This window comes from Monodon monoceros, unplaced genomic scaffold, assembly GCF_005190385.1.
Source record: "Monodon monoceros isolate NGI ecotype Baffin Bay Population unplaced genomic scaffold, NGI_Narwhal_1 Super_Scaffold_8, whole genome shotgun sequence".
Classification (NCBI taxonomy): Eukaryota; Metazoa; Chordata; class Mammalia; order Artiodactyla; family Monodontidae; genus Monodon; species Monodon monoceros.
In genome coordinates this window covers 9,949,408-9,973,215 of record NW_021703785.1, presented here as the reverse complement: position 1 = coordinate 9,973,215, position 23,808 = coordinate 9,949,408, and positions in this window count along the sequence as shown.

Genomic DNA, 23,808 nt, shown 5'->3' with positions numbered 1-23,808 from the left:
GCAATTAAAGGCTGACTATCTCTCAGTTTTCAACATCTCTTGGAAAAGTTGTAAAAATTTATTGAATCCATTGCATGAATTTATTCCTGAAAGTATTATTTAACTTATGAAGCTGTCAGCAGAACTATTCATAATTCATCCAAGACACCTTCAACTCATGATGACTCATGTTCCCTTGATGTTGAACTGCTTATAAACTACAAAGACTGACATTTCCAGCATCCAGAGAGATTATTTTCTTAATGTCATTGCTGTTTATATTCATGGTCTGTCAAGGTCAAAGACTCGTGCAGCCATCAATGCTGAGTCACTGTTATTGAGCAATTAGCACATGCTCAGCATTTTGTGTGCATCATCGTCTCTAATCCTCACAACAGCTCAATGAGCTAGGCATTATTATCCTCATTTCAAAGATGAAGGAACTTGTCTCGAAAAATGAAGCACCTTGCCCCGGTTCACAAAGTGAGGCAGTGGTGGTGTTGTAACTCCAACCAAGCTTTATCTGATCCCCAAGACATGTTTCTACCCAGGGAACCATGCTGGTTCCTAATATGGAAATGGATATTGTGTTTGTTTGCTAGGGCTGCCATTACAAAGTACCACAGACTGGGTGCTTTAAACAAATTTATTCTTTCACAGTTTTGGAGGCCAGAAGTCTGAAATCAAGGTGTCGCCAGGCTTGGTTCCTTCTGAGAGCTGTGAGGAAAGGCTCTGTTCCTGGCCTCTCTCCTTGGCTTGTAGGTGTGCCTTCTACCTGTGTCTTTATATCATCTTCTCTCTGTACAATGCCTGTGTCCAAATTTCCTCTTCTCGTAAGGACACCAGTCATATTGATTACGGCCCACCCTAATGACCTGTACAAAGACCCTATCTCCAAACATAGTCACATGCTGAGGCTTGGGGTTTAGGACTTTGTTTGTTTGTTTGTTTGTTTGCAGTACAGGCCTCTCACTGTTGTGGCCTCTCCCATTGTGGAGCACAGGCTCCAGACGCACAGGCTCAGCGGCCATGGCTCACGGGCCCAGCCGCTCCACGGCATGTGGGATCTTCCCGGACCGGGGCACGAACCTGTGTCCCCTGCATCGGCAGGCGGACTCTCAACCACTGCGCCACCAGGGAAGCCCGGGGTTTAGGACTTCGATGTATGAATTCTAGAAGGGATAAAACCCAGCCCATAAAGATATGCTGCCAATTTGTTTTTCTAAAAGGTTGCAGTACTGTTTATTTTGGGGATGTGGCCTTTGTTTGAATCCTTCTAACTGGAATTTCAGGAGCTGAGTCAGAGTTTGAGTTGTACCTGATTTGTATTCATCCTCTTTAAGGCTGAACTTGGAAGTGTCAGCTGATAGCAATAGCGGGCTCATGGAGCCATGGCTGCCTTTGGCTTCAGTGTGCAAAGGGCTACATGAAAAAGATAGATTTAAGGTATTTGGTTTATCTGAGTCACTGCTCCTTCCTGTCTCAAAAGACTATTTAGAGATTAATTGGATAAAAATTGCAAAATAATTGGGCGGTTGGGAATTGGAAGTAGTGACTCAGATTCTTCACAGTACCTGGTATAAATGATAAGTGAGGGCTGGTACACTGAAGCTTTTGTCATTAGCTATGTGGAGGGCATGTTTTATATTTATTGGGTTTGAATGGAAAGGAAAAAGGACCTGGGACAGGCTTTGGGGTCCTTGTATGTATGGTGTGGGGTGGGGGATGTGTTTGAGCCGGGCAAGTCAAGGACACAGAGGTAAGGAATGACCTACAAGGAACAGCAGTCCTCAGTCAGGGGGAAGAGAGCCCATTAAAGGAAGGCCAGAGGCCATCTGTGTTAGCCCTGCTGACCTTTGCAGACACAGAGTTCTAAACCTAAATCTCTGAGACCAGTGATGTGCTCTCAGAGGATGGAGGTCCCAAGTTGGCTTCTTTTCTCACTTTCCTAAGGATGGAACTTTGAAACATTCTGAGGCTCAGATTTTGTCTGCCACTGCCTCTTTCCAGTCTCAGATCTTGCAAAACACTGTGATGAGGGGCTCATCTTATCTATTTTGGAAATGAACGCACATCCTAATGGTGCTGTCTCAGCTTTGCCCTGCCCACTGGACACGAATTCTAGAAGAAGTCAAGCTGAGTGTTATGCAGCTGACCAGGTCACCCTTTCTGTTCTCAAAACACAAGCACATTGTGTCTGATAAAGATCACATGATGACTGCAGTTTTTTTGTTGAGGACAGAGCTTCCTTAGTTATCCCAAGGGGATACAGTGCAAAGGGAGGGGAATTCTGCTTTATACGACTTTTGAGTTTTCCTTCTTTTGTTGGTGGCTCACAGTGGCTCTGTGTCTGGGCCTTGCATGAGATATGCAACCTGCCAGAGTATTTAGAATTGCATATGACTGTTAGGTAAAAGACATTTATTTCCCCAAAGGAAATCTTATTCTGCCTCTGTGTAATTCTGCTCTTACCTGAGAGTATAAAAACTGTACTCCTTGCGCTCTCCTGAAGAGAAATCTTTGTTTTCTGATCTTTAACAAGTAGGATGAGTTCAAGGTGAGATGAGAATTCAGCTTTGCCCTCTGTCATAGTCAGTCTTTTCAGAATGAAGCATTAATGGATGCAGAAGCACTTTTACATGCTTGGAGAATTGTTCTCGTAGGAGGACAAGATGTAATGTTCCTTGTAGAAGTCAGTCTAGTCTTTCGTGTGAAACCCACCAACACTAAAATTTTGCACACCTACACCTTCTACCTGTGCTCTTTTGGAGAGTCTGTCTCTTTGCTGTTCACTGTTTTCTCCTTGTTATATATGCCTTTGGGCTTATTTACTTATTTTTTAAAAAAGAACATTAACTCCTGAATGGAAACAATGGCATCTTTCTAACATGCTTGGTTTTGTATTTACCATAGCACCATAGAAATATACAAATGTCTCGACTGTTTGTTCACCTTCATGAAAAAGGATTAAAAACCTGCTGGGAATTGAATTTGAAACTGTGGACTGATCTTGCAAGATAATTAGCCATCAGTCTGCCTTTGGAATGCTAAAAAGAACATAGAAGATGAGCTTAACATCTGATTTTTTATAAAAGTAAAACAGGAAAGAGAAGGACCCTAAGAGATGGTCCAGGCATTTGCTACATGGTTCCGGTAGCCCTGGAGGCTGGACTGAGCCCAGAGACTGGCACCAGTATCTTGGGTCTGCAAGAAACAGGGAAAGGCTATGGTCACTAGTCTGCTGTGCAATGGAAGTTTCTTTGGTCATCTCCAGTCTTTTTGAAGGACAGAGTAGAACTGGGGCTGCCTGTTTACTAGCCTCTACTAAGAGTGAGAATAAGGTCAGTGCTGGCATAGTGAGAAGCCTAGGTCTTTGGTATAGGATGAGACAGGTCAAGTGTATTAGTTATCTGTTGCTAGGTAAAAAGTTATCCCCAAACTTAATGTCTTAAAACAATGAACATTTACTGACTCATAATTTCTGTGGGTCAGGAATCTGTGCAGCTTAGCTAGGTGTCTCTGCCTCTAGGTCTCTCCAAAATCTGCAGTCTAAGTGTCAGCTAGATTCTCATGGGCTCTTGCACTGAGTAAGGGCTTAGGTTCTTGCTGGCTGTTGGTCAAAGACCTCCCTAAATTTTTTGCCTTATGAGTCTCTCCATAGAGCAGCTGGTTTCCTCAGAATGAGCAAATGAGAGCAAGAGAGGGTGCCCAAGATGGAAGCAGTCTTTTTGCAACCTAATCTCACAGGTGATATCCAGTAACTTCTGCCACATTCTTCTTCTTTTTTTTTTTTAAGACTTTTTAAAGAAAATTTTATTTATTTTTGGCTGCATTGGGTCTTTGTTGCTGCATGTGGGCTTTCTCTAGTTGCAGCGAGCGGGGGCTACTCTTTGTTGCGGTGCGTGGGCTTCTCATTGCAGTGGCTTCTCTTGTCGTGGAGCACGGGCTGTAGGTAACGCGGGCTCAGTAGTTGTGGCTCACGGGCTCTAGAGTGCAGGCTCAGTAGTTGTGATGCACGGGCTTAGTTGCTCCGCGGCATGTGGGATCTTCCTGGACCAGGGCTCCAACCTGTGTCCCCCGCATTGGCAGGCGGATTCTTAATCACTGCGCCACCAGGGAAGCCCATCTTTTTAGAAGTGAGCTGGTAAGTCTACCAGGACTCAAGGGGAGAGGATTACACAATGATTTGTCTACCATGAGACAGAATCACTAGGGTCCCTCTTACAGGACTCCCACTATATCAAGGAAGAACAAGATAAGAATAGCAGAGATCAGGTCACATGAGCAGAAATATGGAGAATCCAAACTCTAATAATAAAAAACAAACTCACAGGAGTTTGGGCTTTGGAACAGATATCCAGGAAGGACAGACATGAGACAATGAGACCTTACAAGCTAGGATAAATTTTGCTTAACTCATAAAAAGGGCAAGGACCATAGTCTTACACATCTTCATATTCACTATAAGGCTAAGTAAGTACTATGTCTTATACATATTTGTTGAATGCATGAAGCAGAGCATTTCATATTTTTTCTTAATTAGAGTGATCAGTTTTTCTGCTTTCTTACAACAGTTTAAAGAATTTGAATCTCTTATAGAGTAAACCCAGATAGAATTAGGGTTTCTGTCATGACTAGGGTGGCTATATACTATATTGTCCAAATATTTTGCCAATATTCACTTTTGAAAATGAGAGGGGGTACTATTAATGACTATGCAAGTTCAACAGACGTACACTGAGATCTTCCACAAAACTGGGGTATATAGTCATCCTAGCTGTTACCCTGGGACCCTTGCAATAACTTCAGAATCCTCTAGTTCGGGGAAGACCTCGGAGTCCTTCCGGCTGAAGAAGCTGCTGGGAGGACACTCTTCCTCCAGTCTGGGCCACAGCTTCCTTATTTGTGGAGTCAGGAGGGAGTGAGACAATGTCCCATTTTGCACCTAGCAATTGACCCTGTTATGTTTCCACCACTCTGGAGATTGATGTAATTTTGAGGATCTCCTGGGTACAGTGAGTAATGAGAGTATCAGTTGACAAATGATTGTGTGGATAAGCAACTGTTCCTAATACAAGCTCAACTTCTGACTTTGGAAATCACTTCACCTTGCTGACTCTCCTTTTTCCTTTCCCTGTGAAATTTAAGGGAAATCTCCTTTTCCTGGAAATGAAAGTAAACAGCTCATGTCCTGTGGTGATGGGAATAAAGGTTCTAATTGGTTTCAAATACTTTGTAAATAAAAGATATGGCAGAAAGGACAACTTACCTTCAGCATTATCACAATATTTACAAAGAGACTTAGATTCTCATATCAAAATCAGTAGCTTTTGATCACTGAGCACTGTGAGCTTTCTCTTCAGGCTCAGGGCCATATCTGTGCCAGAACTGCCCCGATAAGGCAAAAGCATCATGTGAGTAAATCTTCATAACTAACTGAGATGTAGGTAGTCATAATATTAAGTGTAGCATTGAGGAGAAACCATTCTCAGATGACATAAAGGCTGGTGCCCTGAACCATTTGATTTTCATTTGCTAATGGCTTCTAGAATTTCCTGGAAACATCTGAGGTTGAATCTGAGTGTAAATCTTGTAAATCAATGATCTTTTCCCCTCATCCTCAGCCAACCTGCCTTAACTAGAGGGAAAACACCCTCATGTCTCCATTCTAGCTTTTTTCCTTGGCCAAATGTATGCAATTATGAATTGTGCTACTGATCTAACTCCATTGATATTCTGGGAAAAGTCCATCTTATCTATAAAGTCAGAAGGAAACATGGAAACCATGGAGAAAGACAATAGATTTTTATAGTATGGTCATGGAAAAATGACAGATTTCACAGTTTATCTCATATAATGGAAAGAGACTCTTGAAGAGAGAGAGTCTTAGATAGAGTAATTTATTTTACCCCAAATTATGCACAGATAGATAAATGGTGCTTCTTTAACGAATATGAGTAAAAGTAACCATTTAACCCATAATGTTATGTTCAGTGCTGTTGATACAGAGGTGAAAACAATGGGCTGAAAAATGCAAAGCTTCCCTTGGAAGAAGTTCTGCTGGATTTGACCAGTTTCTTTTGACATGCATCAGGGGTCGTATTTCCACGGCAGGCTCAGAATTTCACAGCTTTTGCAACATGTGACATTCTGAGTTATTTGGAGATTAAAAAGGAACGACACACCAGACTAGAAAAGCGTGATCACAGAGTGAATGTGCCACAATTGAAATCAAGGATGCTCCCTTCTTTCTGAGGCTCCAAAATCCCTATGGCTCACACATCATATTTATGTCTTAACTACATCATAGGGCTTCATCACTGTTTTCCTGATGGACCCCCTCCGAAAAAAGTCCATCTTGGACCAAGTAGGCTTGCACTGGGTACAGAACCTGGCCTCTGTTTCTTCTTGAAGGGCGGAGGTAGTGCAATGTGGTGGAGAGAAGCAAGGCATAAACTATAGAGTCAGAGAACTGGGATTTAGACCCAGCCTTGATCTTTCTGGTTGTGTGACCTTGGGCAAGTCAATCAAAATCTCTGGATATGGGTTTCCTTATCTGTAAATGTGAAACAGTAATTAAGCCATTCTAGAGATGTGATGGGTAAATGAAAGAGTGTTCCTAAAATGTGGTTATTAAATGAAAGACCATGTAAAAGCACAAGCATGATGCAGTTATCAATAATTGTTATTATCCAAGCATTCAGGGGGCATCCTCCGGATGGTCTTTGGGTTGGCCTTTTGAAGTGTTAATATTTACAACACAATAATAGTTGTATCTTTGTTTCCAGACTTAAAACTTATATCACATTAAAATGAGAAAGTATTTTCATTAATACTTCTGAATTTTTGCAGGGGATGTGGCAGGTGGAGATGGGCGAAATTGAGGGACTCAGTGGAGACTTTCACTGTTATGGGCATTTCTGTGTATTAAAAATAATTTGGAGAGGGGCTTCCCTGGTGGTGCAGTGGTTGAGAATCTTCCTGCTAATGCAGGGGACACGGGTTCAAGCCCTGGTCTGGGAAAATCCCACATGCCGCGGAGCAACTGGGCCCGTGTGCCACAACTACTGAGCCTGTGCGTCTGGAGCCTGTGCTCCGCAACGAGAGGCCGCGATAGTGAGAGGCCCGCGCATCGCGTTGAAGAGTGGCCCCCGCTTGCCACAATTAGAGAAAGCCCTCCCGCAGAAACGAAGACCCAACATGGTAAAAATAAATATTAAAAAAAACTAATTTGGAGAGCTATTGCTTACTTTGGAATTGATGAAATGTTCTCTCAATCTGTGGGAGGGAGGAGGTTCAAGCCACCTTCACTGACTTCTAAAATGTTTTATTGATGTACTATTTCAAAAACCTTCCTCCTCTAGGATGTTAAACAATAAAACAGTCACCCCATCCATCCCTGCAAAGGCCGATTCCTGGTCTTCCTCCACCCTCGCAGCTCAAGTCTCAGGTGTCTGTTTTCTGTGACATTAGTCCTGCCTGCTTTCTAAGCCAGTTCTGACCAGCGGAAGTGAGCAGAAGTGTCAGTTCACCAGTTGGAGCCAGGTACCCACTGAGAGCTTCTTGTTGGCTGGATCCTTTCACCGCACCAGGATCCTTTACTTTCCCTGCTAGTTCTCCAATTTCTGGTTGGCGCTTCTGGGGGCTGGCCTCAGCGTTCCATGGCCCCCAGCTGCAGTCCTGGAAACCCAATGTCACCTTCTGACTTAAAGTATTGCGTGGTGCAAGCCTTGTGATGCTAACTACACATAGTGGCCCTTTGGGATTTCACTTGATCTCTGCCGGTTCCAGCTTGAGTTTGGACTTCCTTTCATCGTGTGTGTCTGACACTGAGCACTGGACAGAAGTTAGTCTTTCTTGCACCGGGGCAGCTTGTTCACCTCCGTCCAGCATGGTCCTGGTTTCCTCTCCGTTCTCTCTGACTCACACTTTGGAAGTCCTAGCATGCCTCATGCTTGAGAGTGTCCTAACGACTGGCAAAAATGAGAAATAAAAATGGAGTCCTGTTTCTTCATAGCGAGACAAAGGTCTAGCTATCAGCTAATTAGCTGGAGCGTCAATACTGGAGCCTGAGTTTAGTGGAGGATATGTAGACTTTGGGGCAGACACACTTGGGTCCATATACTGACTCAGCTTTGTGCCCTTGAGCAGGTCACCCAGTCTCTCTCAGCCAACATTTCCTCACCCTCAGAAGTCGATAAGGATACTACATTTTCAGGATTGTCGTAAGGATAAAATGAGACCATGCAGGTATGTAAATTAGCTGGCACATAGTAAACACACAGCAAATGTTAGAGATTATTGTTATTACCATGCTACTGCTGAAAAGAACTTAGATATGTGACACCACTTTCTAAATAGTGTTTCCAAATAGGATTTCTAAAGAATCCTAGCCAGGGTACAGGGACCCATGGAAGGTTTTCATGAAGAGTCACAATGTTAAAACACATAGTAAAATTTATTAATTCTTTCTTGAAAGAGAATAGCTTTTTATTTCATGGGAGAAAAAAAAAACCCTTGGAATTCTCTAGTTGAGTTGTGTCAATAAGTTCTAATGAAAACATGAAGATGACAAACTACACTATGTCATTCAATGATGAATTCTCACTAAAAGTCAACAGATGTTCAGCAAATCAGTGATTCATTGAAAAGATTGCCCTACTGTGTTGTCACTGTCATTCACAGTGATTCAATAAACTAGTCACATAAAAAAAATCTAATGTGCATAATTTATCTCTGCTGTGTCTAACGAGTATAGAATGTCTGGGCCCCTAGACAGGTTGGTGTAATGACTACTAAAGGAATGTGAGACATAAAGAGGGATGGGCACCCTATCAATCTGACAGAACGTCTGGCCAAGGATATGATGGAATAGTAATGCAGTGGTGGGGGCCAATTTTCCAGAGCCTATCACTGGCTCTAGGAGGAGGGAACCCACTCATCTGAGGATGTTGGCTTCCTTGCAGCTGAACTGAATGGTTTGATTCGTCCGCTCACGGTTGGACTGCATCAGCAAAGCAAGAGGCATCACTCTTTGGAAAAGTCAGACATTCCATGAATTGAGAACAAAATATAAATTATTAGAAGTTTTTGATATGTCAAGGTCTATTTGAGGATCTACCTCAGAGACATAATTATGCTAATCTTGACTTCTCTTAGTAAATGAAGATAACATAATAAGATAACATAATTTATTTAACAGGTAAACCTCAATGTGAGTTATATATATATAAAATAAATATATATACATATACACATAATACAATGGAATATTACTCAGCCATAAAGAAGAATGAAATAATGCTATTTGCAGCAACATGAATGGACATAGAGATTGTCATACTGAGTGAAGTAAGTCAGAAAGAGAAAGACAAATATCATATGATATCACTTATATGTGGAATCTAAAAAAATGGTACAAAAGAACTTATTTACAAAACAGAAGTAGAGTCACAGATGTAGAAAACAAACTTATGGTTACCAAGGGGGAAGCGGGGGGAGGGATAAACTGGGAGACTGGGATTGACATATACACAATGATATATATAAAATAGAGAACTAATGAGAACCGACTGTATAGCGCAGGGAACTCTACTCAATACTCTGTAATGACCTATATGGGAATAGAATCTAAAAAAGAGTGGATATATGTATATATATAACTGATTCACTTTGCTGTACAGCAAAAACTAACACAACATTGTAAATCAACTATACTCCAATAAAAATTAATTTAAAAAGCCCTCAATGTGAGTGCCACAAAATATATATGTACAAATTAAAAAATAATAAATGAATAGCTGTGTACCAGTACCTTAGAAGCGTCCCTGTGAGACCTATAGTCTGACAGAATCAGGTTCATTGACCCACTGCCATGAGGGAACCATACACCAAGAATCATTAGGTGTCAAAACAGACAAAGGAAAAGATGGAGATAGTATAGGATGGGGGAAGGGTAGAATTTAGGCTCAAAGCATTGTCAGATCTACACTGCAAAGTGAACCCAAGGACCTATTTCTTTGGACTCTACAAAGTTAAGTTAGACAAAGAATACTGAGTCCAGAAGCCTCTTATCTGAAGCTCTGCATTGATTGTGAATCAAGAATACTTCTCTGTGTCAAAGTGATTTAGATTCTTAGGCAAGAGTGGAATGTTTCATTCTTATTGATATAATGTCACATAGTGAAGTTCCTGATAGTCTATGACTTTAAACTACAAAGTTTCTCTAAATTATGTGTCAAGTTCATTGGTGATGGAGAAAAACTAACCAGGGAAGAGGGATAGCAAATAGTGGTGAGAAGGTTTTGCTTTAAATAGGGTGGTCAGGAAAGACTTCATGTTCGAGTAGAGATGTGGAAGCAGCAAAGGAATGAGCCACGCAGAAGTCATGGGGAAGAGCCTTGCAGGCAGACATTCATCACAAGGAGCCAATATGGATACGTTATTATCAACTAAAGTTCATACTTTATTCAGATTTCCTTAGTATAGCCTTAGTGACCTTTCTCTGTTCCAGGATCCCATCCTGGATACCACATGACATCTCTTATGCTCCTCTTGGCTGACAGTTTCTTATAGTTTCCCTCCTTTTTTTTATGACCTTGATGGTTTCCAAGAATTTGGATCAAATGTTTTGTTGAATATCCTTCAACCGGAATTTGTCTGATGTTTTGCTAATGATTAGACTGGGGCTCTGAGGTTCTAGGAGGAAGACCACAGAGGTGAAATGCTGTCCTCATCACATCATATCAGGGGATATACTATCAACCTGTGTTGCCATTGTTGATGTTAACTTTGATCACCTGGCTCAGGTAGTATTTGTAAGGTTTCTCCACTGTAAGTTAATCTTTTTCTCTTCCTTTCCATACCATATTCTTTGGAAGGAAATCACTAGGTGCAGCTCACACTTAAGGAATGGGGAGTTATGCTCCACTTCCCATTTATTTATTTATTCATTCATTAATATAAATCTGGACTCATGGGTATTTACTTTATACATTGGGTTTATAATCCAATATTACCTTACTTATATTGTTGCTCATATTTTTCCAACCTTGGCTATTGGGAATTCTTTCAGGTTGGTTCCTGTGTCCCTTTGATATGACCCTATCATTTGGGGAGTTTTAGCACTTCCTTACCTTCTGGGACTAAAAGATGCTCTGGGCCCATCCTGTGTAACCCCCGCCCCGGCCCTAGAATCAGCCATTTTTCCAAGGAGGCTTGCTTTCTTCAGAGTGGATTTCAATTTATTTCTTGGAAGTATTGACAACTTGGAGCCATCAACCTTGGAAATAAACTAGGACTTCTTTTTGTACTCTCAATTATTATGAATTAGATCATAGACTTACTAAGGGGTGTTTTTTGATTACGAATTCTCAAGGAAATTTTAACCCTCTTCTCTCAAGCACCAACGTCAAGACATGCATATTTCCTTGATGTCTTCTTCTGATCGGCCCGTTTATGTCTCCTCACCTTTACCATCAAGGTGTAGTTCTTTGGTGCCTTAGTTTAGGTGGCGAGCCTCCTCTTGGCCTCCCCCACTTTTTGGTGAGTCCTAGGTTTCCTCTCCTCTTGAATCTTCTAACACCTGAAATCATCAGAGTGTAAACTCAGTAAATCAGGGTTCAGCAGAAACTGTTCGAATGAAAGAACTAGCTTGAGGCTTTCTTGTCTGCCACAGTTCTCGCTTTTACTTTATTTTTGGCCATTGTGGATTCTTTCACTAGGGCCAACTCACTTAGAAAGATATTTCTCAAATTTTATCCTTTTTTAAAGTGGTTTCACTTTAAAACGACTTGGGAGAGTCATTCAGTTTACCTACTTGGCCATTCCACCAGAAATAAAAGTCTAGGTTCATATCTTGACCTTGTTACTGGTTAGAGAAGGATCCCCACCGTTGGTTTCCTGGAAGTCAACAGCTTACATGGGCTGGGAGCACCAGCACAGTAGTAAAATTCTCCTCTCTTTGTGGTTCCCCAGTGTGTTATTACTTCAAGCTGAGGGGACAGTGAAGAAGACTGGAAGGTACATGTTTAATAACCCCGGACAAATAGGCTTTTGCGGAACTCTGGTGATGCGAATGTTGTTGAGTTGGGGGGGGGGGGTCATACAATTAAGATTTTTCAGCTGGGTAGACTCCTTTTTCTATGTGAAGAAAGGCTGAAATAAGCACTCTGACATGTTCTACTCAAACCATGGTCTCTCTATGCGTGGACTGTACACACCAAGACAGTAGTGCATGGGAATGGGCAGCGGGTAAAGAATAGACTTTTTCTTCCAGTAACTGTCCTGTCACTCCATTGCCCTTGTCATCTATTCTTTTTGGATGATCAGTCTCTATTTGGTAGTTTCCTCTCCTAATTCATCACTCATTAAATTTTCAACCCAATTCCACCTGACTTCTATTCCATACCACTCCACTAAAACAGCTTTCACCTAGTTCATCAGTGATCTCTTAGTCTATTCAAAATTTATCTCCTTTCAATTCTCACCCTACTTGGCTTCTCATCTTAGACTGTTGTTGAACAACTTCTCCTCCTTGAAACTCTCACATACCTTGGCTTCCTGATTTTCCTCCTATCTCTATGGCTACTTCATCTCATGGAAATCATTCTTTCCTCTCTGATGGCCTGTCTCTATTCTCCACCCATTCTTCTATCTTCATCTTCTTAACAATATTAATTGAGCTCTATGTCTGAGATAGCACAGACAAGTGAATAAGACAGACATGGTCCTTGCTTTGCATAGTTTGCTATCTAGTAGAGTACAAACTATTATTAAAGTGAGCTATGGGATTACATATCAGGAGACCTCAAAGCTCATACCTCAAAGCTCAGATAATAGCTGTTTGGCCACAGTGAGTAGCTAGGCATGGAAATCAGCATGTTGGAAGGTCCAAAGACAAGAGACTGTTATAGTTAAGTAGTTGAGAGATAGCCTGGAATGGCTTCCCCAGCATGGGGAAGAGCAGTGAGAGACGAGACTGGAAAGGTAGGCAGGGGTCATGCTGTGTGGAATCTTGGGAGCAGAGTGTGGGAAATGAAACACATTGGCTGGAAGGGAAGTGGCCAGAGCAGTTTGAAGTCCAATGTAGTATGTCAGGAGAGAGAGAATGATGACTTGGCCAAGGGTGATGCATTGTGCCAAATAAAACAAATTAAGGAAGGAGAGATTTTATTGGAAATTATTATTGCAACAAGGAGAAATGGGAGCTATTGCAGTAAAGAGAACTCTGACTCTGAGATCTTAAAGCATCTCCGTGGTCGGGCAGGAAAGGTTTCTCTTTTACAGAGAGGAGTGAACAAGGCTGGAAAGAACCAGCTGTGGGCAAGTGGGATGAACAAGGAGGGTGGCATGATGTAGGACAGTAGATCAGTTTTACCCTGAGTTCAGCCTATTTTGGGATTAACCTTTAAGGAGGTGGCTGTATGCTGACTCAGGCCGAGGGTGAATCCAAGTTCAGGGCTCTAAAGGAAGGAGAGAAGCTGGACTAAAGTTTGATCAAGTCATGTTAATGGGCATTTTATTCTGGTTGATCAGTGGGGACAAGCAATCCTTTATGAAGCAAAGAATGGGAATTTGGAGGGTCTGTGTGTAGCCTTGTCATAGGTAAACAAGGGGACATCCATGAGTCTTGCCGGTGTCATCTGGGGAAGGGGTGGGGGTTCTTTGCAATAGGCTGTTGCCCGGAAAACAACAGGGTAGGGCGACTTATTAACCATCCATGATTTACATGAACACGGGACTCAAGTAAAATTCAGCATTGTCAAGTGGGTTGTAAGAAGTAAACATATTTAAGAAATAATCAGCTGTTGATTCCACAGGATTTGCTGATTGAATGTCAGGATAAAGAGAAGAGAAGAATTAAGAATGTCTCTCCAGGGCTTGCCTGGTGGCACAGTGGTTGAGAGTCCGCCTGCCGATGCAGGGGATACGGGTTCTTGCCCCTGTCCAGGAAGATCCCACATGCCGCGGAGCGGCTGGGCCCGTGAGCCATGGCCGCTGAGCCTGCGTGTCCGGAGCCTGTGCTCCGCAGTGGGAGAGGCCACAGCAGTGAGAGGCCCGCATACCGCAAAAAAGAAAAAAGAATGTCTCTCCAGTTTCTGGCTTGGGGACTGGGTGAGGGATAGTGTGCAAATGAAGATAGTAACATAGAGGAAAAAGCAATTTGGTGTGATGGGGAGATGGAGGAGATGCCCATGAGATATTTTCAATTTCTCTTCCATCCATTCCCCCTTGGTCATCAATTTATTTCCATTTTATGGCTTAAAGCTATGTTAAAGCCACCACCTCTACTACTGCCCTAGACTTCCATCATATATTGCCTATATTATTTTTTTTGTTTTTTTGGTTTTTTTGCGGTACGCGGGCCTCTCACTGCTGTGGCCTCTCCCGTTGCGGAGCACAGGCTCGGGACACGCAGGCTCAGTGGCCATGGCTCACGGGCCCAGCCGCTCCGCGGCACACGGGATCCTCCCAGACCGGGGCACGAACCCGTGTCCCCTGCATTGGCAGGCGGACTCTCAACCACTGCGCCACCACGGAAGCCCTTGCCTATATTATTAAATCAACTTTCTAACCAAGCTCCTTAAACCCAAGTTTGCTTTCATACCCCCAAATACATGTTCCACATTCCACTGGGGTAATGTATCTAAATAAACTATAGCATGCCACTCATGCTTTCAAATGTTTCCCAGTTACACGTGTCTTGGGTCCTGGAATAAACTTTCTTTCTTAGTTGGTGGTCGAACTTTCATTTATTATTCAAAGTTCTCCTTAAACATTACCCCTTTGTGAAGCCGTATCTCACCCTACCAACTTCCCAAATGAGTTAGTGTCTTCCTCTCTAAAAATACATCTTCACATTCTTTTCCCTTCAACTATTTGTTTTTTTTTTCTTTCATTGGATTTTTGAGTTCATTTAAGGAAGGGACCAGTGTCCTTAATCTCTGTCTCCCCAGTGCTGAAAAAGTGCTCTGCATATAGTAGGTGCTCAATAAATGTTTGTTAAACTATTGATTAAACTATAAGTGCATGGAAATCTGCTTGAACGGAGTCTCCTCGAGGCTGTTTCATACCAGTTTCTTAAACTCTACTTTAGTAATTGAAGGAGGTCTCTCCTCTAAGCTGTGACTTGAGGGGACTTGTGGTTGTGAATTTCCTTACCCCCTGTGTTTTCAGTTTTTCTTTAGATGCTTTATTTGCTTGTTTTCAAGTTTGTCCTCTTCTGGTCTCTCTAGAATTGTCACGAATGGGGTGAGCCGTGATTCCCCCATACTTTCGTATAAGCAAGTTCATCTGGTATCTTTTCTCTTCAGCAGGAGAGAGTATTTTGTGTTTGAGAGTAGGCAAGAGGGCAGAAGGAAGAGTGAAGAATGCTAAGGCCAACTTGATTTGAGGCATGATCTCTCTTGGATAGCCCCACTGAGAAGCATTATTTCTTGCTAGTAATTTACTATGCCCATTAGTATTATGGGCATTAGTGTTGAAGGACGGATTTCAAAATGTGTCCTTTGGAGACTTAGTGTTCTGTAGAGGTGCTTCTGAGACTTCCACTTTTTGTTGAGTAGGGATGGGCAGATGACCAGTGAACAAGGTCTCAGGCCTCTTACCCCCACCCCATTCAACCAGGATTCAAAACTGGATTCACACCTGCCCCATCTAAGTCAGTAATCCACCCGTATATATTTTATTTTTATTATTTTTTTTAATGTTCATTTCCTGCCTGGGAGAGATGGGCTCTACTTTTCCCTTCAGCTATTTTAGCACACAGAGTTCACAGTTGATTTCAGCTAAGTGGTAATGGGAAATTTTCAGTCTTAATTCTCTTGCCTAGTCTTCCCTACTAGGCTCCTGACTCTGACGTTTGACAGGAAAGGCCTGATTCTATTTCCCAAGACGTATAAGGAGTCAAAAGAGGCTCAAGAAGTCTCAGAAACAGACTAGAGAAATACTTTGCAAACCAGGCTCTTTTGAGATCTAGGGTATCATGAAGGCACTTAGGGCCTCCCTGGGGGACTGTGAGAATTGTCTGCATCTGTGTTTTAGCCCAGCGGCGCTGCTTTCCTCTCTTGTAGTCACTGGGGCTTTGCAGAATATTTCACTTGAAAACAGGGTTCTGCTGCTAAAGGGAGGTTGGACACCACTGGATTAGAAGATTATTAAACCTGTTTCAGCTAAAATGCGCCCATGTTCTTATGAGACAATGACAAAGGGGCAGTTATATTTTTTTCATTGTATGGAACATAAACTATGGCTCACGAAGCACAGAGGGTTCAGCTCTGATGGCTTTGTCTTGGAACAGCAAAGTCTCTCCTATATGAAGGAGGAAAAAGAACTCAGTTGCTGGGAGTGCATGGTGCATGTTAATGCCAGTGTCAGGGCAAACGTCCTCCAGCTGTCTAAACATTTACCGAACCAAATAATAGCATGCAAGACATGTGGGTTTCAGCTATATGCCATCTTAAAACAACACTTAGTCATTAACTTAATCACAGCTGCTATATGCCATCCAGTGTATTCTGTTTGTAAACAATGCATCTGCTCCAGGCAGCCGTCAGGGGCTTGGCTGTGTAGTGTATAGCAGGCTGGTCATGCAGAGATGAGTGTCCTAAGCATTTGAAACAAACACGCCATCTCTCATACTGAGCCTGTTGACTCTAGTGGGGAAACAAAAACTTGGGGTTTAGTCCATCCCAAGTGGTGCTGTTATGGTTTTTCTCTCCAGACATTCGGTCTGGAGAAATGTCCTGATGTCCGTGATCATGTGTTCATTTGAAATGGGACATATCCCCTAAATAGTTAATTGTTCACCCTTTGTTATGGACTGAATGTTTATGTCCCCTGCCCACATTCATTAGTTGGAGCCCTAACGTCCAATATGACTATAATATTTAGAGACGGGACCTGTGAGGAGGTGATAAAGGTTAAATGAGGTCATAAGAGTGGGGCCCTAATCCGATAGGACTGGTACCCTTACAAGAAGAGGAGGAGACACCAGAGTTCTCTCTCTGCCAGGTGAGGATACAGCAAGAAGGCAGCTATCTGCATGCCAGGAAGAGAGTCCTTGCCAAGAACCATACTGGCTGGTACCTTGATCTTAGACTTCCAGCCTCCAGAACTGTGAGAAATAAATTTCTGTTGTTGCAGCTGCCCAGTATGTGGCATTTTCTTATGGTAGCCCCAGCTGATTAATACACCCTTGTTTTTCCTTCTTTAAGTTCCTTAATCTAACTTGTTTCTTAATGTCAACACATAGCACTGGGACTTCCCATATCTTGGTCCTTGCTTCTCATTACTCAGCAGCTACAGTATTTCAAAATATCCTGTTTGGGGATGCCACTGTTTCTTCCTTTGTATTGAATGAATTTCTTGGTGTCTGCCTGAGAGGAAGTGCCCTGACTCCTAGAGGGTGCCTCCAATGTGGCTCAGGCCATTCCATCTCCTTATTGTTTCTTCCTAGTCCCAGTCCCAAGGGACTTAGATTGATTTGTGTCAACTTTGAAGTTGTATGGCTGACACTGCTAGTTGTTGGTGGGAGATCCATTCCTCCTGTCTGTCTTGCTGAAAGAACTCTGATTTTGCTCTGGGTGATAATATGCCCTACCTCTAAGAAGAGAAATCAAAATTGGTGCAAATCAAGATGGGTAATTCTTCTTTCTGGCTTTCATAGGGGTTGCTATGTGATGTAGTTCTGGCAAAACATATGAAAGCCATAAAAGAGAATTGTTAAGTGGAAGTCTGATAAGAAGTAGACAGATGGAGCTGGTGCTGCCCTTCCCTTCTTTCTCTCCCCTTTGACATGAACGTGATGTCCAGAGCTGTGGCAGCTCTCTTATGATCATGAGAATGAAAGTCAGGATGGTAAGGGTGGTGCAGAAAGAGAGAAAGAGCCTGGGTCCCTGAGGCATCACTGAACTATTGAGCAATATCATTAACTGCCTACTCTGGACTTCTCAGCATACTGTTTCTGGGATTCATCCATATTGTGCAAGGGTTTGTTCTTATTGCGTATATTCTATTGTGTAGATATATCTGCACTATCCATTCTCCTGTTGATGGAAGTTTGAATTTTTTTCTAGTTTTTCGTTATTATTAATAAAGTTGCCACAGGTGTGTGTGTATATCTTTTTCTGGACATACATTTTCAGTTTTTTAGGGGTAAATGACCAGGAGTAGAATAGCTGGGTTGCAAGGTACGTGTATATTTAATTTTATAAGAAACAGCCAAACTGTTTTCCAAACTGGTTTTTCCATTTTCTGTTCCTGTTAGCAATACATGAGGATTCTGGTTGCTCCACAACATTTGTCAATCCTTGGTATTGTCAGTCTTACTCATTTTAGCCATTCTGTGGCATTTCATTTTTCTTTTAATTTGCATTTCCCTCATGACTAATGATGTTGATCACTTTTTCATGGGACCATTGGCCATTTGTAGATACATTTGTCATTTGATGTACCTGTTCAAGTCTTTTGCCCATCAAAACAAACTGATTGTTTATCTTTTTAGTATTGAGTTGTAGGAGTTCATTGTGTATTTCAGATATAAGTCTTTTGTCTGATATATGTGTTGCCAGTCTGTGGGTTGCTTATTCCTTCCATGTCCCAACGTCTGTAGACATTTTATCGCCACTCTCCAACATCTCTTGTTCCCATCAACTTGGTTTCCTCGTCAGCTTCCCAGAGTGCCATGCTCAGCTCTGAGTCCATGGCTCAACTCTGCCACTGGTTGGATGCCTGGCCACTGCCCCTTCCCCATCAGGGTCTCTCTCCCCAGTGAGTAGCTGCTGTATATGGTGTTCACCACACTCATCTTTGCATGCCACCAGACATCTTGTTTACATTAGTGCTCTAAATCTGGAGGTTTTGTCTCACCACCTGGATGTCAGCTCCTTGAGGACAGGGAATGTGCCTTATTTTTTCCTTACTGCATCTATAAGAGCGCTATATGTGCAAATAGTTCAGAGTAGAAATCCTCTAAACAGGAGGCTTTGGAGAAGATCCTCTTTCAGCTTCTTAGCTGAATACATTAGGCTGTTTGCAACTGCTTCCTGTTTTAGATGAGCTGTTGAGTCAGTTTTGTACATTCGCACAATTTCTCTACCATTCATAATGTCTTTTATTTTATAGTTTCAAATAGTTCATTAAGTATGTGGAGATTTGGAAGTACCAGTTACCTTTTTTGAGACATTATACCATTATTTTCTGGCTTTAGGGAATTGAACAAATTTCACAGTCTCAAAATCAGAGTTTCCAGAATGTCACTAAAATAAATTCGGGGGAAATAATGAGAAGAAAAAAACAACTGCTTATTCATCTTTTGGTTATTAATTTAAGGTGTCTAAGGGTCCTAGGTCAGGTTCTTAGAGGCCATTTGACATCTAAATCAATTAACCAGATAGGAACACTTTGAGGAGGATGTTACTACTTCTTTTGAGAATGGGGAATCTAGGAGTAATTCAAAACTATCCCTTTCTTGGGAAATTTATAATTTACTTACTAGTCCATAATTTCCTTTCTCTCATCCACAGTAATTATAATAATAACAAAAGTATCTTATAAAGTAATATGTTTCTGTGGTTCCTTGGGTTTCTCCTCCTACGTGGCCATGCTGGAAATTCTGGGGCATCAGGAATGATCCACTGGAAGAAAGAGTGAAAAGAGGAATTTTTTAACTATCCATTAATTTATTCAACAAAAATTGTTTGAATACATACCGTGACTAGAAGACAAAAGCTGAAGAAAGAGCCTATTCATGCTGTGGATGATTAGGAGAATGGCCCTAAATTTTGGAGATAAGTTCATGGAGAGAAACTATAGTATTCTACAAAAGGTCTAAATGTCTCTTGATGCCCTCTAAGAAACAGCTTGCCGCGATCAGTAGAGAAGCGAAACAAGCACAGCGTTTCCGATGTCTTTTTAAAATGATAAGGTATAAGGGCTTCCCTGGTGGCACTGTGGTTGGGAGTCCGCCTGCCGATGCAGGGGACACGGGTTCGTGCCCCGGTCCGGGAGGATCCCACGTGCCGCAGAGCGGCTGGGCCCGTGAGCCATGGCCACTGAGCCTGCGCGTCCGGAGCCTGTGCTCCACAACGGAAGAGGCCACGGCATTGGGAGGCCCGTGTACCGCAAAAAAAAAAAAATGATAAGGTATAAATTGGGTTTGTACGTGCTCAGGAATGCAGAAAGAAGATGCACCAATTTGCTTTTAATTTCCATGATTACAGGTTTACAGAAAGTAGACACTTTTCAAATATCCATAGGGAGGGAACTTTATTTTAGGAGATACAGTGAATACACTAATGCATATTTTCCACCTGTTTCTCCAGATCTTTTCTCTGCTAGCACATGCTCCCTATCTAGACAGCTGACCTATAGGAACAATGTCCAGGGCTTCCTTGTCCTCTGGCTTCCACTTGGGGTTGACCAACAGAGATGTTGGTAGGACACTGGAGGGAGCAGAAGAATAAGGTCATTTTTAAAAGGCTTGGCTTCCTCCCTGTGAAGTCATGTCAGGCTGGCTGTGTCCCTGAATCAAAGATCATTGCTTATATCAAGGTGGCTTCCCTTCCAGTTGCATGTACCTGCTTTCTTCACTCATCCTTTTGGCTTAGGTGTGTTAATAGCTCTGGTTATTAACCCCAGGTTACTGTGCTATTCCTGTGGTTCCCTTCCTCATGGCCCAGGCCTTTGTAAACAGACCTTTTCCAAGTAAACCTCCTCAAATTATCTTTTTTAAAAAATTAAAATTTTTATACAGCAGGTTCTTATTAATTATCTGTTTTATACATATTAGTGTATATACGTCAACCTCAATCTCCCAATTCATCCCACCACCACCACCGCCACCCCGCAGCTTTCCCCCGTTGGTGTCCATGTGTTTGTTCTCTACACCTGTGTCTCTATTTCTGCCTTGCAAACCAGTTCATCTGTACCATTTTTCTAGATTCCACATTTATGCATTAATGTACGATATTTGTTTTTGTCTTTCTGACCTAACTCTGTATGACAGTCTCTAGGTCCATCTACATCTCTACAAATGACCCAATTTCATTCCTTTTTATGGCTGAGTAATATTCCGTTGTATATATGTACCACATCTTCTTTATCCATTCATCTGTTGATGGGCATTTAGGTTGCTTCCATGACCTGGCTATTGTAAAGAGTGCTGCAGTGAACATTGGGGTGCATGTGTCTTTTGGAATTATGGTTTGCTCTGGGTATATGCCCAGTAGTGGGATTGCTGGGTCATATGGTAATTCTATTTTTAGTTTTTTAAGGAACCTCCATACTATTCCCCATAGTGGCTGTATGAATTTACATTCCCACCAACAGTGTAAGAGGGTTCCCTTTTCTCCACACCCTCTCCAGCATTTACTGTTTGTAGATTTTTTGATGATGGCCATTCTGACAGGTGTGAGGTGATACCTCACTGTAGTTTTGATTTGCATTTCTCTAATGATTAGTGATGTTGAGCAGCTTTTCATGTGCCTCCTGGCCATCTGTATGTCTTCTTTGGAGAAATGTCTGTTTATGTCTTCTGCCCATTTTTTGATTAGGTTGTTTGTTTTTTTAATATTGAGCTGTATGAGCTGTTTATATATTTTGGAGATTAATCCTTTGTCCGTTGATTCGTTTGCAAATATTTTCTCCCATGAGGTTTGTCTTTTGTCTTGTTTATAGTTTCCTTTGCTGTGCAAAAGCTTTTAAGTTTCATTAGGTCCCATTTGTTTATTTTTGTTTTTATTTCCATTATTCTAGGAGATGGGTCAAAAAGGATCTTGCTGTGATTTATGTCAAAGAGTGTTCTGCCTATATTTTCCTCTAAGACTTTTATAGTGTCTGGTCTTACATTTAGGTCTTTAATCCATTTGGAGTTTATTTTTGTGTATGGTGTTAGGAAGTGTTCTAACTTCATTCTTTTACATGTATCTGTCCAGTTTTCCCAGCACCATTTATTGAAGAGACTGTCTTTTCTCCATTGTATATCCTTGCCTCCTTTGTCATAGATTAATTGACCACAGTTGTGTGGGTTTATCTCTGGACTTTCTATCCTGTTCCATTGATCTATATTTCTGTTCTTGTGGCAGTACCATATTGTCTTGATTACTGTAGCTTTGTAGTATAGTCTGAAGTCTGGGAATTCTGAATCCTCCAGCTCCATTTTTCTTTCTCAAGATTGCTTTGGCTATTCGGGGTCTTTTGTGTCTCCACACAAATTTTAAGACTTTTTGTTCTAGTTCTGTAAAAAATGCCATTGGTAATTTGATAGGGATTGCATTGAATCTGTAGATTGCTTTGGGTAGTATAGTCATTTTCACAGTATTGATTCTTCCTATCCAAGAACATGGTATATCTCTCCATCTGTTTGTGACATCTTTGATTTCTTTCATCAGTGTCTTATAGTTTTCTGAGAACAGGTCTTTTACCTCCTTAGGTAGGTTTATTCCTAGGTATATTATTCTTTTTGTTGCAGTGATGAATGTGATTGTTTTCTTAATTTCTCTTTCTGATCTTTCATTGTTAGTGTATAGGAATGCAAGAGATTTCTGTGCATTAATTTTGTATCCTGCAACTTTACCAAATTCATTGATTGGCTCTAGTAGTTTTCTGGTGGCATCTTTAGGATTCTCTATGTATAGTATCATGTCATCTGCAAACAGTGACAGTTCTACTTCTTCTCTTCCAATTTGTATTCCTTTTATTTCTTTTTCTTCTCTGCTTGCCATAGCTTGGACTTCCAAAACTGTGTTGAATAATAGTGGCAAAATTGGACATCCTTGGCTTGTTCCTGATCTTAGAGGAAATGCTTTCAGTTTTTCACCATTGAGAATGATGTTTGCTGTGGTTTTGTCGTATATGGCCTTTATTATGTTGAGGTAGGTTCCCTCTTTACCCACTTTCTGGAGAGTTTTTATCATAAATGGGTGTTGAATTTTGTCAAAAGCTTTTTCTGCATCTATTGAGATGATCATATGGTTTTTCTCCTTCGATTTGTTAATATGGTGTATCAGATTGATTGATTTACGTATATTGAAGAATCCTTGCATCCCTGGGATAAATCCCACTTGATCATGGTGTATGATCCTTTTAATGTGTTGTTGGATTCTGTTTGCTAGTATTTTGTTGAGGATTTTTGCATCTATATTGATCAGTGATATTGATCTGTAATTTTCTATTTTTGTAGTATCTTTGTCTGGTTTTGGTATCAGGGTGATGGTGGCCTTGTAGAATGAGTTTGGGAGTGTTCCTTCCTCTGCGATTTTTTGGAAGAGTTTGAGAAGGATGGGTGTTAGCTCTTCTCTAAATGTTTGATAAAATTTACCTGTAAAGCCATCTGGTCCCGAACTTTTGTTTGTTGGAAGATTTTTTTAATCACAGTTCAATTCATTACTTGTGATTGGTCTGTTCATATTTACTATTTCTTCCTGGTTCAGTCATGGAAGGTTATACCTTTCTAAGAATTTGTCCATTTCTTCCAGATTGTCCATTTTATTTGCATAGAGTTGCTTGTAGTAGTCTTATGATGCTTTGTATCTCTGTGGTGTCCATTGTAACTTCTCCTTTTTCATTTCTAATTTTATTGATTTGAGTCCTCTCCCTCTTTTTTATCGATATGTATGTTCCTGTTACCATTTTCTTAATTGTTTTGGGTTTGTTTTTGTAGGTCCTTTTCTTCTCTTGTGTTTCCCACTTAGAGAAGTTCCTTTAGCATTTGTTGTAGAGCTGGTTTAGTAGTGCTGAATTCTCTTAGCTTTTGCTTGTCTGTAAAGCTTTTGATTTCTCCGTTGAATCTAAATGAGATCCTTACCGGGTAGAGTAATCTTGGTTGTA